The following is an 18,562-nucleotide window of genomic DNA, read 5'->3' on the forward strand; positions in this document are numbered from 1 at the left end:
GACAGAGATCACAAGTAGGCAGAGAGGCAGGCAGAGAGAGAGAGGGAAGCAGGCTCCCTGCTGAGCAGAGAGCCCGATGCAGGGCTCGATCCCAGGACCCTGGGACCATGACCTGAGCCGAAAGCAGAGGCTTTAACCCACTGAGCCACCCAGGCGCCCCAGTCATTCATTTTTTTTAAAGCTTTTTGTAGGTTTGCATTTTCATAATATGAAAGTAGAAATAGGAGTATAATAAACTCCTGTATATCCATTACTCAGTTTCCATAATTAACTTATAGTAAATCTTATTTTATATGTACCTTATCCACTCCTGCCCATTATTTTGTCATTGATTTCAGACAATATTTCATTTTTTAATATTTCAGCATGTATTTCTAAGGTATGAAGGTTCCCTTTTAAAAAGTAATCATAATACTGTTATTATAGCTGAAAAAGTTAGTAATCCCATGATATTCAGTCAACAAGACTCTTAAATATCTTTATGTTTTAGCCACTGTCCTAATGCATTTTACAACCATTAATTCATTGAATCCTCAAACCAAGCTGCTTAATAAGTGCTATAAACCTGATTCTGCAGATGAGAAAACAGGCACAAGTTAATTATCTTGCTTGGGATAATAGCTCATGAGTGGCAGAGTTGGGAGTCAAACCCAGGCAGTCTAGCTTCTTGAGTGGATATCCTTAACCATCACTCTTTGGTGCTGCTGCTGCTGCTGCTGCTGCTTCTTCTTCTTCTTCTTTTTTTTTTAAAGTAGGCTCCACATCCAGTTTGGAGCCCTACAAGGGACCTGAACTCATGACCCTGAGATCAAGACCTGAGCTGAAACCAAGAGTCAGATGCTCATCTGACTGAGCCACCCAGGCTCCCCTTCCATGCTGCTTTTCATACTGTTGCATATTATATGTTCTTTATAAATTTAATATTATATGTTCTTTATAAATTTTCATGCAACTGGGGATGCCTGGGTCATGCTCAGGTCATGACCTCGGGGTCCTGGGATTGAGTCCCATGTTGGGCTCCTCGCTCAGTAGGAGTCTGCTTCTCCCTCTCTCCCCGCCCCTACCGTCCCCTTTCATGGTCTCTCTCGCTCACTCTCTCAAATAAATAAAATTTAAAAAATTTTTTCATGCAGCTATACCTAGTTACTCTGCAGAGATTTCTTTTAATATATTTAGTAGTCTAGGAAGACATTTTGGGAGACTGAAACATTTGGCTACACGGACAGTTTTAAATTTTATTGATTATTTGTTTCTAGAAAGGACAATCTAATTTCCCCCATAGAAATGTGATAGAGGAGGTTACATTTTCAACTTATTGTGAAATTCCCAGCTTATTAATGGAATTTTCAATCTTATCCAGATATTGATTATATAGCTATATAATCATTAGTAAAACTTTCTAAAGTACAAACAGATTTTGGAGATGAGATTGATTAAATGGACAAGATAAGAGGGCGTCTGGGTGGCTCAGTTAGTTCCCTTGGCTCAGGTCATGATCCCACCATCCTGGGATCAAGTCCTACATCCGGCTCCCTGCTTGGTGGGGAGTCTGCCTCTCCCTCTGTAATTCCTCTCTGCTCATGATCTCTCCCTCTCCCTCTCAAATAAATAAATAAAATATTAAAAAAAAATAAATGGACAAGATAGGAAAAGTCTCCTAGCTTACCTCTTTTATTCTCTCCAGCCTACCTTTTCAGTGCTTTTCAGAGTCGTCTTTCTAAAATACACATCTTGCTGTTATTTTTTTATATTATTTTTTTTATTTTAAATTTATTTATTTGTTAAAGAGAGAGAGAGAGTGAGCACAGGCAGACAGAGTGGTAGGCAGAGACAGAGGGAGAGGCAGGCTCCCCGCCGAGCAAGGAGCCGGATGTGGGACTCCATCCCAGGATGCTGGGATCATGACCTGAGCCGAAGACAGCTGCTTAACCAACTGAGCCACCCAGGAGTCCCATTGCTGTTATTTTTTTAAATTAAATACTATTCTCTGTTGTCTGCTACTATTATATATCTACTACTATCGCCTAAACAAGGCTTCAACCTATCTTCATTCAGAATTGTTTTATCTGTTGTAGTTACCAGCATGCATCCCACTAGCCATACCTGATCTATATCCTTATATCCTTAGCTGTCACTCTTTGTACCACATTTATTCAGGTTTTTTCCTCTGCTTGTATCTACCAGAGAACTACTCAGGCAACCCCTAACCCCAGTACCAGTACATAGTAGCACTCAGTAAACGTTGAACAAATGAAGTCTTTCCTGTTTTTGCTCAGCAGACTAAATCACTTTTCTTTGCATAAGAACATATTGTTGGGGCGCCTGGAGCCCCGCATCGGGCTCTCTGTTTAGCAGGGAGCCTGCTTCCTCCCCTCTCTCTGCCCGCCTCTCTGCCTACTTGTGATCACTCTCTCTCTGCCAAATAAATAAATAAAATCTCTTAAAAAGAAAAAAAGAACATATTGTTAAGTGTTATAACATGATTCTTTCTTAGATGGATTTTGGGGTGGGGTGTGGGTGAGATTATTTTCACCTCTAGGTCCTCAGTATCCAACCTGAAAATGCTGAATAAGATTTTAAATGAATAATGGGAAAATAGGCTTATTTACATTTTAACTTTCAAGAACCGATTTGGGATCTTACTACTTTTGGTGGGAGGTAGTCCAAGGTATATGTATGTTTGTTTGTTTTTGCTCACCTACTGCTGCTTGGTCATTTGGAAACCAGCACATGATTTCTTATTTAATACTTATTAGTTGTAGTTTGAGAATATCCTAAACATTATCTTTTTGAGTCCCAATGAATATTCCAGAATTTTCCTGACCTTGGATCTTAGGAATCTTCAGGCACAGAAAATGTTTAAGGCAGAGAATAGAAACTGAACTTAGAGTGATCAAACTGCCCCCCTTCACACCTTACCTTTTATGCTTGTCTATGGAGAGACTGTTCTGTAAAGGAAGCAGTTGTGAACATCTGTATCTATTCTCTTCTCTCAAGTACCAGGAATGCATGACTGTGTAACTAGTTTAACTGCTTTGTTTCCTTAAGATTTCAGAGCTAATCAGAAAGGGTTTTATTTAGCCCTGTTTTGCTCATTCATGAATGCTGAGCTCTAGGATCAAAACAAATAGAAAAATTTAAAAAGCATATAATACAAAATAGCTAGGGAGAAGCATCTAGATTTCTATACTTATTTTTGCTACTTCAGTGCTTTCAATGTAAGAATTTTAATTCTCATTTAATTGCTGATTCTAAGTTTAAGTTCAAGTTTAGTATTTCAGTAGCACTGAGAACAGGTGATATAACTTGTCCTGTTACAGAGTAAAAAACCATTCAGTAATACAGATTTGGGCAAAATGTGATTGGCAATTGGTTCCTTGGTCTTTTTTTTTTTTTTTAAGATTTTACTTATTGCCCTGTGCAGGACTTGATCCTACGACCTGTAGATCATGACCCAAGCCTCAGGCAGAGGCCTAACTGACGGCGCCACCCAGGTGCCCAGCTCCTTGGTCTTTTAATGAACTCCTAGTAAAAGAGCACTTGAAATTTTTGGACCCCACTTAGCATTTTGGGAAGATTTTACTCTTTTTAAGTCTCTCTGGTTGGCCTGCTAAATTTAAAAACAAATACTAAGTTTTGCTATAAATGTTATCTGGGATTCTGGTTATGTAGATAGAGCTGCAGGAAAATGGGTTATCTAAGCGCCTTGGCTTATCTTTCTTGTATATGTATGCTAAAAATTTCTGACCAGGAATTCCTTAAGGCATTTATAGGAAACATTTTTAAGAAGTTGTTTTTGTGGTATTTATAATTTGTAAAGCTTTCATATACAGTATCATATATTGTTTGAGATATTTTATTGTTTCAAAGTGCTATTACTTTATTGTTAATTTCAGTTGTTCATCGCAAGTATATAGAAATAGTTATTTTTGTATATTAACACTGCATCCTGCTGCCTTCCTAAACTCATATATTTGCTCTAGGAGCTTTTTTATAGATTCTTTGGCATTTTCTTCATAGATAGTTGTCATCTGTGAATAGAGATGGTTTTAGTTCTTCATTTGTAATCTGTATGCCCTTTATTTCCTTTCTTTATTACATGGGCTAAGACCTCATTTCAGTGTTGAATAAGAGTGATAGGAGCAGACATCCTTGCATTACTTCTCATCTCGGGGGGGGGGGGCACATTCAGTCTTTCACCATTAGGTGTGATGTTAGCTGTAGGGTTTTGTAGATAACCTTTATTGGGTTAAAGAAATACCATATTCCTATGTTGCCGACAGGTTTTTTTTTTTAAATCATGAATTAAGTGTTTACTTTTTCATATGCTTTGCCTGTACCTGTTGAGATGATCCTGTGTTTTTTCTTGCTTAATCTGTTAAATTAGACATTTTACACAGTGTAAAGTGATTTACAGTTTTAAAATGTTGAACCAGTCTTGAATTTCTGTGATAAGGCACACTTGGTCATGATTTATTATTCTTTTTAATATATTGCTGGATTCCATTTGTAAGAACTTTGTTGAGGTTTTTTATATCTTTGTTCATAAAGGATATTGGTTTGTAGTTTAATTTTTTAAAATGTGTTTGTCTGGTTTCTGTATCAGGTATTGCTAGTATCATAGGATGAATTGGAAATTATTTCCCCTTATTGCATTTCCTATAAGAGTTTATTTAAATTAGTGTTATTGCTTCCTTAAATACTAGATAGAACTTGCCATTAATGCTGTCTGGCTCAGGAGACTTCTTTCTGTAAAGACTTAAATAAAATTAAAAATTTTTAAAGATTTTATTTTTTAAGTAATCTCTGCACCCAGTGTGGCGCTTCAACCCACAACCCTGTGATCAAGAGTCATATACTCCACCAACTGAGCCAGTCAAGTACTCCAAAATTCAATTTCTTAATAGATATGGGACCATTCAGGTTATATATTTCATCTTAAGTAGGTTTGGTACTTTGTGTTTTTCAATTATTTGTCTATTTCATAGAATTTGTTGAATTTTGTGAGCATAAAGTTATATATAATATTTTCTCATCATTCTTTTAATATTGGTAGGATTAGTAGTGCTGTCACCTGTTCTGGTCTTAATACTTGTATTTATACACTCTATTTTTTATTGGTTTGGCTAGGGATTTGTCAGTTTTCTTGACCTTTCAGATTTCAGAGATCTAGCTTCTGGTTCTATTAATGTCTCTGGTTGTTTTCATGTTTTTCAGTTCCAATGAGTTCCACTTTTATCTTAATTCAGTTTTTTTCTGCTAACATTTGGTTTAATTTCTTAGTTTTCTAAATTTTGTTAAGCAGAAGTTTACATCATTGAATTGAGGGCATTCACCTTTTATTTTAAATTATTATTGAAGTATCATTGACTACAATATTGTATTAGTTTCATCTGTACAAGGTAGGGATTCAACATCTATATACATTACAAAGTGATAACCACAGTAAATCCAGCTACCATCTGTTAAACTGTACAAAAGTGTTACAGTATTATTAACTGTATTCCCTATGTTGTACATTGTACCCCCAAGTCTTATTTATTTAAGATTTTATTTACTCACTTGACAGAGAGAGAGATCTCGAGAGACACAGCGAGAGACGGAATACAAGCAGGGGAGTGGGAGAGGGAGAAGCAGGCTTCCCGCTGAGCAGGGAGTCCTATGGGGGGCTTGATCCCAGGACCCTGGGATCATAACCTGACCCGAAGGCAGACACTTAATGACTGAGCCACCCTGGTGTCCCTGTCTTTCTTATTTTAAACTGGAGATTTGTTCCTTTTAATCCATTTCCCCTCTGTTGTCTGCTGCCTCCTTCCCCTCTGACAACGACTAGATTGTTCTTTTTCTTTATGAATCTGTTTCTGTCTCTCTTTTGTTTTTTAGATTGCACATGTAAGTGAAATAATTCAGTAATTGCCTTTCTTTGCCCGACTTATTTCACTTAACATAATACCTTTTAGGTATTGTCCATGTTGTTGCAAATGGCAAGATTTTGTTCCCTTTTTTATAGTTGAGTAATTCTTCATTGTATATTTATGTACCACATCTTCTTTATCCATTCATCTGTCTAAAGACACTTAAGTTGCTTCTGTATCTTGGCTTTTGTAAATAATGCTGCAGTGAACATGGGTGTGCATATACATTTTTGAATTAGTATTTTCATTTTCTTCAGATAAATACCCAGAAGTGGGATTGCTTGATCATAGAGTAGTTCTATTTTTAATTTTTTTTAAAGATTTTATTTATTTATTTGACAGAGATCACAAGTAGGCAGAGAGGTAGGCGGGGGGGGGAAGCGGGCTCCCTCCTGAGCAGAAAGCCTGATGCGGGGCTCGATCCCAGGACCCTGGGATCACGACCCAAGCCAAAGGCAGAGGCTTTAACCACTGAGCCACCCAGGCACCCCTATTTTTAATTTTTTGAGGGACCTTCATACTGTTTTCCATAGTGGCTGCACCATTTTGCATTCCACCAAGAGTGGCCAAGGGTTCCCTTTTCTCCATATCCTTACCAACACTTGTTATTTTTCTTTTTGATGTTGGTCAGTCTGAAGGTATGAGGTGATAATCTCTTTGTGGGCTTGATTTGCATTTTCCTGATGATTAGTGATGTTGACTCTTCATGTGTCTGCTGGCCATCTGTATCTTTGGAGAAATGTGTGTTCCGGTCCTCTGCCCAGTTTTTAATTGGATTGTTTGCTTTTTTTGATAATGAGTTGTGTGAGTTCTTTATTTTGGGTATTACCCTTTTATACCACTTGCAAATACCTTCTTCTGTTTAGTAGGTTACCTATTTGTTTTGTTTCTTTCACTATGTAAAAGCTTTTTATTTTTTAAAGTTTTTTTTTTTAAAGATTTTATTTATTTATTTGATAGAGATTACAAGTAGGCAGAGAGGCAGGCAGAGAGAGAGGAGGAAGCAGGCTTCCCGCTGAGCAGAGAGCCCGATGGGGGGCTCAATCCCAGGACCCTGGGATCATGACCTGAGCCGAAGGCAGAGGCTTAACCCACTGAGCCACCCAGGCGCCCCTGTAAAAGCTTTTTGGTTTGGTGTAGCCCCATTTGCTTATTTTTGCTTTTGTTTTCCTTTCCTGAGAAGATCAATCTCCCCCCCCCCCAAATATTGCTCAGACAGAGATGTATAAGAGTTTACTGCCTATGTTTTCTAGAACTTTTAGGAGTTTTAGGTTTCCATTCTTTTTTTAAAAAATTTTTATTTTTTATTAACATATAATGTATTATTAGCCCCAGGGGTACAGGTCTGTGAATTGTCAGGCTTACACACTTCACAGCACTTCACCATAGCACATTAGGTTTCCATTCTTAAAAACATTTAACTTTTTATTCTCTTTGAGGTTTTTTTGTAATATGGTAAAATAAGGTGGTAATTTCATACTTTTGCATGTAGTTGTCCAGTTTTGCCAGCACCATTTATTGAAGAGACTGTTCCTCATTGTATATTCTTGTCTTGTCAAAGATTAATTAACCGTGTAAGTTAAGTTTATAATTTAACCTTAAACACTTATACACCATATAAGTGTGAGTTTATTTCTCAGTTGTTCTGTTCTAATGGTTTGTGTGTCTGCACTTGTGTTAGTACCATACTATTTTGGTTACTGTACCTTTTAGTGTAGTTTGAAATTAGGGAGTATGTGATGCTTCTGGCTTTGTTCTTCTTTCTCAAGATGGCTTGGGCTATTCAGGGTCTTTTGTGGTTTCATAGAAATTTTCAGATTATTCTAATTCTGTCAAAAGTGCCATTGGTACTTTGATAAGAATTGGATTGAATCTGTAGATTGCTTTGGGACTATGGACGTTTTAACTGTATTCTTCCATGAGCACCGTATATATTTCCATTTGTTTGTGTCCTCTCCAGTTTCTTTCATCAGTGTTTTTCTTATAGTTTTCAGAGTACAGGTCTTTCACCTCCTTGGTTAAATTTATTCCTAGGTATTTTATTCTTTTTGATACAGTTGTGAATAGGATTGTTTTTCTTGGTTTCCTTTTTTAAAAAAATTTTTTATTTAAATTCAATTAACATATAATGTATTATTTGTTTCAGAGATAGAGGTCAGTGATTCATCAGTCTATATAATACCCAGTGCTCTTTACATTGCTTGCCCTCCTCACTGTCCCATCACCCAGTTACCCCATCCCTCCCACTCTTCTCCCCTCCAGCAACCCTCAGTTTGTTTCCTGTGGTTAAGAGTCTCTTACAGTTTGTCTCCCTCTGATTTGGTCTTTTATTTTTTTCATCTCTTCACCTATGATCCTCTGTTTTGTTTTCTGAATTCCACATATCAGCGAGATCTGTGATAATTGTCTTTCTCTGATTGGCTTATTTTGCTTAGCATAACACCCTCTAATTCTATCCATGTCGTGTTTTTGTTTTTTTTTTTTTTTAATTTTTCCATGTCGTATCTTTGATGGCTGAGTAGTATTCCATTGTATGTGTGTATACACACACACACATACAAACCCCCCACATCTTTCTTATCCATTTAGCTGTCGATGGACATCTGGGCTCTTTCTGTAGTTTGGCTATTGTGGACATTGCTGATGTGAACATTGGGGTGCACATGCCCCTTCGGATCACTACATTTGTATCTTTGGGATAAATACCAAATAGTGTAATTGCTGAGTCGTAAGGTAGCTCTATTGTCATCCTTTTGAGGAACCTCCATACTGTTCTCCAGAGTGGCTGTACTAGCTTGTGTTCCCACCAACACTGTAAGAGGGTTCCTCTTTCTCTACATCCTCACCAATATCTATTGTTTCCTGACTTGTTAATTTTAGCCATTCTGACTGGGTGAGGTGGTATCCCATCGTGGCTTTGGTTTGTATTCCCTGATGCCGACTGATGTTGAGCATTTTTTCATGTGTCTGTTGGCCATCTGGATGTCTTTACAGCAATGTCTGTTCATGTCTTCTGCTCATTTCTTAACCGGATTATTTGTTCTTTGGGTGTTGAGTTTGATAAGTTCTTGATAGATTTTGGATACTAACCCTTTATCAAATGTGTCAGTTTCCAGTATCTTCTCCTTTTGGTTTTGTTGAGTTTCCTTTGCTGTGCAAAAGCTTTTAACTTGCCAAAATCTCAATAGTTCATTTTGCCTTTGTTTCCCTTGCCTTTGGAGACGTGTCTAGCAAGAAATTGCATCCGAGGTTGAAGAGGTTGCTTCCTCTGTTCTCAAGGATTTTGATGGCTTCCTGTCTCACATTTAGGTCTTTCATCCATTTTGAATCTGTTTTGTGTATGGTGTAAGGAAATGGTCCAGCTTCATTCCTCTGCATGTGGCTGTCCAATTTTCCCAGCACCCATTTGTTGAAGAGACTCCCCCCAACATTGGATATTCTTTCTAGCTTTGTCAAAGAATAGTTGACCATAGAGTTGAGGGTCCATTTCTGGGTTCTCTGTTCTGTTCCAGTGATCTTTGTGTCTGTTTTTGTGCCACTACCATACTGTCTTGATTACAACTTTGTAATAGGGTTTAAAATCTGTGATTGTGATGCCACGGCTTTGGTTTTCTTTTTCAACATTCCTTTGGCCATTTGGGGTCTTTTCTGGTTCCATACAAATTTTAGGATTATTTGTTCCACTGCTGTGAGAAAAAAGTTGATGGTATTTTGATAGGGATTACATTGAATGTATAGATTGCTCTATGTAGCAGATAACAATATTCATTCTTCCAATCCATGAGCATGGAATGGTTTTCCATTTTCTTAGTTTCTTTTCTGACAGTTCATTAGCATACAGAACTGTAACTGATTTGTGTATATTAATTTTATATTGCAACTTTACTGAATTGATTCTGATAGGTTTTTTTGGTGGAGTCTTTAGGGTGTTCTGTATGTGGTATCATGTTATCTGCAAATAATGACAATTTTACTTATTCTTTTCCAATTTGGATGTCCTCCCCTTACTCCCTTTATCCTTCCCTCCCCCCTCTTTCCCTTTGTCCCTCTCTCTCTCTTTCTTTCTTTTTTTTTTTTAAGATTTTACTTATTTGTCACAGAGAGAGAGAGAGAGAGTGAGCGAGCACGAGAACAAGCAGGGGTAGCGGCAGGTGGAGGAAGAAGCAGGCTCCCCTCTGAGCAAGAAGCCCAATGTGGGATTTGATCCCAGGACCCTGGGATTATGACCCGAGCCAGGCGTGTCTCTCTTTTCCCTTTTCCTTTCCTATTGATGTGGGTACAACCTCCAATACTATGTTGAATAAAAGTGTCAAGAGTGGGCATTCTTTTCTTGTTTCTCATCCTAGAGGAAAAGTTTCCAGCTTTTCAGGATTAACTATGATGTTACCTGTGGCTTTGTTACATATGGCCTTTATTATGTTGTGATGTGTTCTCTCTCTACTCACTTGGTTAAGAGTTTTTATCATAAATGGGTGTTGAATTTTATGAAATGCTTTTTCTGCATCTTTTGAAATGAATATATCATTTGTCCTTCATTTCGTTAATGTGTATCCTTGTTGCTTGATTTGCAGATATTTAACCATCCTTGCATCCCCCGAATGAATCCACATTGATCATGGTGTATAAGATCCTTTCAATGTATTGTTGGAACTTACTTTGCTAACATTTTATTGCAGGTGTTTGCATCTATGTTTGTCATATTGACCTATAATTTTCTCTTTTTTTTTGTGCCGTCTCTGTCTGATTTTGGTATCGGGATAATTCTGGCCTTGTAGAATGTATTTGGAAGCTTTCCTTCTATTTTTGGAATAGTTTGAAGAGAGTAGGTATTAACTCTAAAATGTTTGGTAGAATTTGCCTGTGAATCCACCTGGTCCCAGACATTTATTTTTTGATAACTGATTCAGTTTCATTACTAGTAATTGGTCTGTTCACATTTTTTCTTTCTTTAAAAGATTTTACTTATTTATTTGACAGAGACAGAGAGCACAAGTAGAGGAAGCAGCAGGCAGAGGGAGGAGCAGGCTCCCCATCAAGCAGGGAGCCCAATGCAGGGCTCAATCCCAGGACCCTGGGATCATGACCTGAGCCGAAGGTTGCCACTTAATAACAACTGAGCCACCCATACGCCCCTGTTCAGATTTTCTATTTCTTCCTGATTCAGTTTTGGAAGATTGTATGTTTCTAGGAATTTATCCATTCCTTTTAGGTTACCCAGTTTGTTGGCATATAACTATTTATAGTAGTCTCTTAAGATTGGCTTTCTGTGGTATTGGTTATAACTTCCCTTTCATTTCCGAATTTATTTGTGCTTTTTCTCTTTTTGATGAATCTGGCTAGAGGTTTATCAATTGTGTTCATCTTTTCAAAGAATAAGCTCTTAGTTTCATTGGTCTTTTTTATTGTTTTTTAGTCTGTATTTTACTTACTTGCACTCTGATCTTTATTATTTCCTTCCTTTTACCAACCTCGGGTTTGTTTATTCTTCTGTTTCTAGTTCCTTTAGGTGGAAGTTTAGATTATTTGAAATTTTTCTCATTTCTTGGGATAAGTCTGTATTGCTCTAAACTTCCCTCTTAGAACTGTTTTTGCTATCCTAGTGGATTTGAAGTGGTATCTCATTATGCTTTTGATATGCATTTCCCCGAGGCTAATGATGTTGAGCATCTTTTCTTGTGCTTATTGGCCATTTGTTTATCTTTTCTGGGAAATGTTTATTCACATGCTTTGCCCGTTTCCCCCCCCCCCCCCCCCCCGATTGAGTTACAGGTTCCCTTTGTTCTTTGAAAGTAGAGTGTTCCTATGAAAACTTTTATAAGGGGTGCCTAGGTGGCTCAGTCACTTAAGCATCTGCCTTCAGCTCAGGTCATGATCTCAGGGTCCTGGGATCAAGCTCCACATCAGGCTTCCCTACTCAGAGGGGACCCTGCTTCCCCCTCTCCCTCTGCTGCTCCCCTGCTTGTACTCTCTGTCAAATAATAAATAAAATCTTAAAAAAAAAAAACTTTATAAGCCAAAGTGGCTTATAAAAAATTTGAGTGTTCCTCAACCCAAAACATAACTTGTTAGGCTTTTCTTTTTTTTTTTTTTTTTTTTGTTAGGCTTTTCTAATACCTTAGGGCATTATCTTGCTAACAGATATACAAAATAAATCCAGGTAAAGCTCAGATGCTCACAGACACAGTTCAAAGCTATGGCAGTGAGTTGCCGAAGGAGTTTGGCAGTGCTACATTTGTTGCTCAGGGTGTATTGTACGCTGCTTCTATTAACAGCTTGCTGCAAAACAAACATTGAATTCCATTTTCACTTTTTGTGTTTCTTTCACAGAAGTGAAAATCCTCTTCAATACATTTTTTTTTTCTGTTAGTGAAAACAGATACTAATGTTCTTTTATGAAAGAAAAGTGGTGTGATCTGAACTTCTGGAAAAGCAGAGGATACCTGTATTCCTCCTTATTGTTTAGTTGTAAGCATTCTTTTTCTTTAAATTTAAAAAATTTTTTTAAAAAGGATTTATTTATTTATTAGAGAAAGAGAGAGAGAGTAAGAGAGGGAACGCAGCAGGGGGAGTGGGATTGGGAGAGATAGGCTTTCCGCTGAGCAGGGAGCCTGATGCAGGACTTGATCCCAGACCCTGGGATCATGACTTGAGCGGAAGGTAGATGCTTAATGACTAAGCTACCCAGGTGCCTCTAATTTAAAGATTTTTAAAGAGAGAGAGTGAGCCAGTGCGGGGCCGGGTTGCGGGGGTGGGGGGGGGGCAGAAGGAGAAAGAGTCCCAAGTGGACCCTGGTTGAGCGCACAGCCAGATGCAAGTCTCAATCCCATGAGCCTGAGATCGTGACCTGAGCCGAAATCAAGAGTCGGATGCTTAGCTGACTGTGCCACCCAGGTGCCTCTAATTATAAACATTCCTTGCATATTCCAGATATGTATCCCTTACCAGAAAAATAATTTGAACATATTTTTTCTCATTCTGTGGGTGGGTTTTTTTTTTTTTTTCATTTTCTTTATGGTGTGTGTCTATTGTTCCTTCTCATATTCCTATTTCATGTATGTTACACCTTTTTGTAGTTGTCCCACAGTCCTTGGATATTCTGGTTTTTTCAGTCTTTGATCTCTCTGCTTTTCAGTTTTCATGAATTCTTTTGATATAACCTCTAGCCCAGAGATTCTTTCCTCAGCTGTGTCCTGTCTTAATAAGCTCATCAGAGGCATTCTTCATTTTTGTTACAGTGTTTTTTAATCTCTAGCATTTCTCTTTAGTTCTTTCTTAGGACTTCCAACTCTCTGCTTACATTGGCTGTTTTTGTATGCTACCTACCTAATTCATTAAAATCCTTAGAATATTAATCAGAGTTTTAAATTCCCAGTCTGATAATTCCAAAATATGTGCCATATTTTTTGTTGTGATGATTATTCTATTTATTTCTTATATCTCTTTCTTGTATGCCTTGTGATTTTTTTTTTATTTTTTTGATAGCTGGATATGATATACCCAGATATAAGGAACTCTGTAAATAGGTCTTTTTTTTTTTTTTTAGCATTTTTAAAAAGATTTTATTTATTTATTTGACAGAGAGAGAGATCACAAGTAGGCAGATGGGCAGGCAGAGAGAGAGGAGGGGAAGCAGGCTCCCCACTGAGCAGAGAGCCCGATGCGGGGCTCCATTCCAGGACCCTGAGATCATGACCTGAGCCGAAGGCAGAGGCCTCAACCCACTGAGCCACCCAGGCGCCCCTGTAAATAGGTCTTAGTAATACGGTGGTAAGGTGTTAGGGGAGAGGAGAGCATTCTCTACTCCTGTGTTTAGGGCTTAGTCTTTCCGTGAGCCTTTGCCTCTGGATTGTGAACTTACCACAAGAGTTTTTCAGTCTCTTCCTCTTTTTTCTTCTTGTCCAAATTTGTTCTTTTTCAAGACTGGACTATTCTGGGTCCCCTGAATTACCACCTTACATGAATTTTAGTACCAGCTTTTCCATTTCTATAAGGAAGGAAACTGGAATTTCCATTAAATCATGTTGAATCTGAAGATCAGTTTGGGGAGGATTGCTGTCTTAATAGTATTAAGTCTTGCAATCCATGAATACGCAGTCTCTTTCCATTTGTTTGGGTCTTTAATTTCTTTCAACAGTGTTTTGTTTTACAGAGTATAGGTTTTGTGCCACTTTCGTTAAATTTTTTTAAAGTATTGTTTTTGATGCTATTGTATATAGTATTTTCTTCATTTCTTTTCAGTTTATTTAAATGCTACCATATAGAAATATAATTGATACTGATCTATTGATCTTTTATCTTGTAACCTTGCTGAACTTGTTAACTTGTTCTAATAACTTTGAGTGGATTTGTTTGAATATTTTATATACAAGATCACATCATCTGCAAATACATATAACTTTACTTTCTTTCCAACCAAGATGCCTTTTGTTTCATTCCCTTGCTCAGTTGTCTTAATATCTTCAGTGTAGTTTTGAACAGAAGTACAGAAGAGAACAGACATCCATGTCTTGTTACTGAAATTAGGAGAAAAGCATTCAGTCTTTCACTGTTAAGTGTATTAGTTAGGGTTTTTAAAATCAATGTTCTTCATCAAATTGAGGAATTTACCTTGTATTCCCTTTTTGGGTGTTTTAAATCATGAAGGGGTATTTAGTTTTTGAGTTATTTTCTCATGATTGTCCTGGGGACTATAATCAACATCTTGTAACTATAGTAGATCACTTAATACCATCTTAATTTCAATAGTATACAAAAATTTTGCTTCTAGACTTAAAGTTGGCCAACAGAACATGAAAAGATGTTCAGCATCACTAATCATTAGGGAAATGCAAACCAAAACCACAATGAGATATCACCTCACCCCTGTCAAAATGACTAAAATCAAAAACACAAGAAAGAACAAGGGTTGGAGAGGTTATAGAGAAAAAGGAATCTTTGTGCACTGTTGATGGGAATGCAAACTGGTGCAGCCACTGTGGAAAACACTATGGAGGTTCCTTAAAAAATTAAAAATGGGGCACCTGGGTGGCTCAGTTGGTTAGGCCTCTGTCTGCCTTTTGGCTCAGGTCATGGTCTCAAGGTCCTGGGATTGAGCCCTACATCTCTGCCCTACTTCTCCCTCTCCCCCTGCTTGTGCTCTCTCTCTCTGTCAAATAAATAAAAAAATCTTTTTTTTTTTTTCTTTAAGATTTATTTGTTTGACAGAGAGAGATACAGTGAGTGAGGGAACACAAGCAGGAGGAGTGAGAGAAGGAGAAGCCCGCTTCTTGCTGAGCAGGGAACTAGATATGGGGTTTGATCCCAGGATCCTCAGATCATGACCTGAGCCAAAGGCAGATGATTAACGACTGAGCTGCCCAGGTGCCCCAAATATATTCTATTTTATCACCATATGATCTGTAATTCCACCACTGGGTATTTACCCAAAGACTATGAGAAACTCAGAAAAAAACATGTACCCCTGGGTTTATTGCAGTATTATTTACAGTAGCCATATGTGGAAGCAACCCATGTGTCCATCCAAGATGAATGGATATTAGAGAGTATGGGGTGTGGTGCTTGGGTGGCTCAGTAAGTTAAGCATCTGCCTTTGGCTCAGGTCAGGATCCCAGGGTCCTCCCTGCTCAGCAGGGAGCCTGCTTCTTCCTCCCTCTGCTTTTCTCTCCAGCGTGCTCTCTCTCTCTCTTCCAAAGAAATAAATAAAAATCTTTTAAAAAGAGAGAGAATGTGTGTATATACATATACATGTGCACAAAAAAAGAATGTGGGGGGTGGGTGTATACATACACATGAGCACACATGTGCGCACACACAATGGAATATTACTTAACCATAAGAAAGAATGAAACTTGCCATTTGTAACAACATGGATTGATCTAGAGGGTATACTGCTAAGTGAGATAAGTCAAAGAAAGACAAATACCATGTGATTTAACTCATATGTGGAATTTAAGAAACAAAGTAGGCTTTTAAATATAGAGAACAAACTGGTGGTTACCTGAGGTGGGCATGATTGGGTGAAATAAGGTGAAGGGAATTAAGAGTATACTTCTTGTGATGAACACTGTAATACATAGAATTGTTGAATCACTGTGTTATACATCTGAAACTAATATAACATGTATGTTAATTATACTGGAATTAAAAAATAAAAATTTGAAAATTTTGCTTCTTTGATCTGCTCCCTTCCCTTTAGCCACACAAATTATAGCTTGATATATTATGTGCCCATCAGCAGATTTATAATTATTATAATATGTAATTGTCTTTTAAATCAGAGAAAAAGTTATAAACCAAAAATATTTATAATGTATGCTAATTATGAGTTCTTAGTTTTCATTTGTCTAGTAATGTCTTAATTCACCTTCATTTTTTGAGGAATAGTTTTACTGGATATGGAAATTTTGGTTGATAAATTTTGTTCTTTCAGCACTGTTTTCTGGCTTCTGATCAGAAGTTATCTGTCTTATTGAGGATACCTTGTGCATGATTGGTTATGTCGCTTGCTGCTTTCAAGATAGTCTTTGGTTTTCAGCAGTTTGTTTATGATACATATAGATGTGGATCTCTTTGAGTTTAGTCTACTGGCAATTGTTGAACTTCTTGTTTATGAGGCTTAATGTCTTTCATTAAATTTGGATGTTTGGGGTCATTATTTTGTCAGATTTTTGGGGGGTACATTTGTTTCCTCTCTTTCTGGGATTCCCAGTAATGCATATATTGGTTTCTGAGTCAGTTTTTATTTCTTTTGATGGAGTAATCTAAATTGACCTACCTTCAGTTTCACAGATTCTTTTTTCATCTTATTCAGAGCTACTGTTCAGCCCATCTAGCTTTTTGTTGTTGTTATTGTACTCTTGCACCCCACAAAATCATATTTGTATTTTTCCTCAGAAAACTGTTCAGTTTAATTTTTGTAATTTTTCTTTATTGATTTTCGCAGTGTGCTGAAATATCTTTTTTCTCATACTTTCCTTAGTTCTTTAGCCATGGTTTCTTTTAATTCTTTAAAACATTCAGCTGATTTAAGGGCTTCTCTGGTAAATTCAGTATCTGGGCTTCCAGTTTCTTTTTCTTTTTTCTTTTCTTTCTTTCTTTCTTTTTTTTTTTTTTAAGATTTTCATTTATTTATTTGACAGAGACACAAGGGGAGAGGGAACATAAGCAAGGGCAGTGGGAGAGGGAGCAGTGGGCTTCCAGTTTCTGTTGATTGGTTTTTTTACCCTGTGTAGGGGCCATAGTTTGTAAGGTGGTTTTTTTTTTTCTCTCCCATGTTCTATAGTAGTGTGTTGAAAACTAGATAGATATTTGAGTAATAAAATGAGGCAACAGAATTTTTTTTGTTGCTGTTTATTGTTACTGTTTCCTTGCTTAATTAGTTTTCTGACCTGATTCTGTTTTGTCTATATTCTTGTTTGGCCAGTAAAGTTTCCACTTGGTTAGCTAAGCAATGAGCTAATGATTGAACAGCGATTTCCTTAGTTTGATTTGATTTCCTGGAACCAGCAAGTTCCCTGGACATTGTAGAGCAGCTGTGTGTGCATGTTGAAGCATGCCTTCACACTCACCTAGGCAGTTTTGAACTCTGCCTTAGCCTTTAGTTCCTCCTTGTGCAGATCCTTCAGGTTCAGCCAAAGATACTAGTTTTGGACCTTCTAATGAATTCTCATTACTTTCCTGAGCATGTATATATCCTGGGCATATGCATAACACTGCACATGAGCCAGGTCTTCTAGATTCTTAGGAATTTGTTAGAGTTTTTCAAAGCCCTTATTAAATTTTTTGGTTAGTCTATTGTTCAACCTAACAGGCAGCTTTGAAGTTCAGTTATTTGTCTATCATTGTTGTCAACAAACACACCCAAGGAAAATTATTTTCACGCCGTCCAAGCTACAGATCAGGTCAAATATAGACAACCTTGCAAGTGAATTTTTCTAGAGAACCATTCAAAAGGTCAGATAAGTGACAATTCTTGGAGATTAAGGCTTTGAAGAAATTTCAGCACATTGTGGCTCTTCACTTTGAAGGTGATTTGTTAGTTTTGTTTTTTTTTTTCTTAAAGATTTTATTTATTTATTTGACAGAAATCACAAGTAGGCAGAGAGGCAGGCAGAGAGAGAGGAGGAAGCAGGCTCCCTGCTGAGCAGAGAGCGCAATGCGGGGCTCCATCCCAGGACCCTGGGATCATGACCTGAGCCGAAGGCAGAGGCTTTAACCCGCTGAGCCACCCAGGCGCCCCGTGGTTTGTTAGTTTTAAGGTTACCATAGCTCTGGAGGGCCGGCACGGGAGTAGGGCAAGTAAAAACACCACAATTTTCACTGTTCTTATTGAGGGTCAGCTCTTTTTCTTAAATAGATGCTCTTCGAATTCCTACAAACCTTTCGTTATTTTCTACATTCTGAAAATTCATTCTTAAAATTCTTGCCAATTTTCTCATTGCTTTTATTGAAGAAAGAAATTTTAAGTGTCATGACATGCCATGTTGGTTTTAACTTATTTACTCTTAGCTTGTCCTTTCTGTCTCTTCTGCAGGCTCTTCTAGTATACTGTTAGATGAGGATCTTTTTGGGTTTTTCGTATTTGAAGTATGGGATACTGCCAAGGACAGTCACTGCAGTTATTTATAATAGCAAAAGAGTGAAAACAA

General features: G+C 37.5%; 1 protein-coding gene across 1 annotated transcript in view; it reads left to right on the plus strand.

The window, feature by feature from the left end:
* The window catches only part of UBE2R2 (ubiquitin conjugating enzyme E2 R2), a 107,852-nt gene that overhangs the window by 50,725 nt on the left and 38,565 nt on the right, over window positions 1-18,562 (plus strand). The gene's annotated exons all lie outside the window — the stretch shown is intronic.

This window comes from Martes martes (genome assembly GCF_963455335.1).
Source record: "Martes martes genome assembly, chromosome: 12".
Taxonomy (NCBI): domain Eukaryota; kingdom Metazoa; phylum Chordata; class Mammalia; order Carnivora; family Mustelidae; genus Martes; species Martes martes.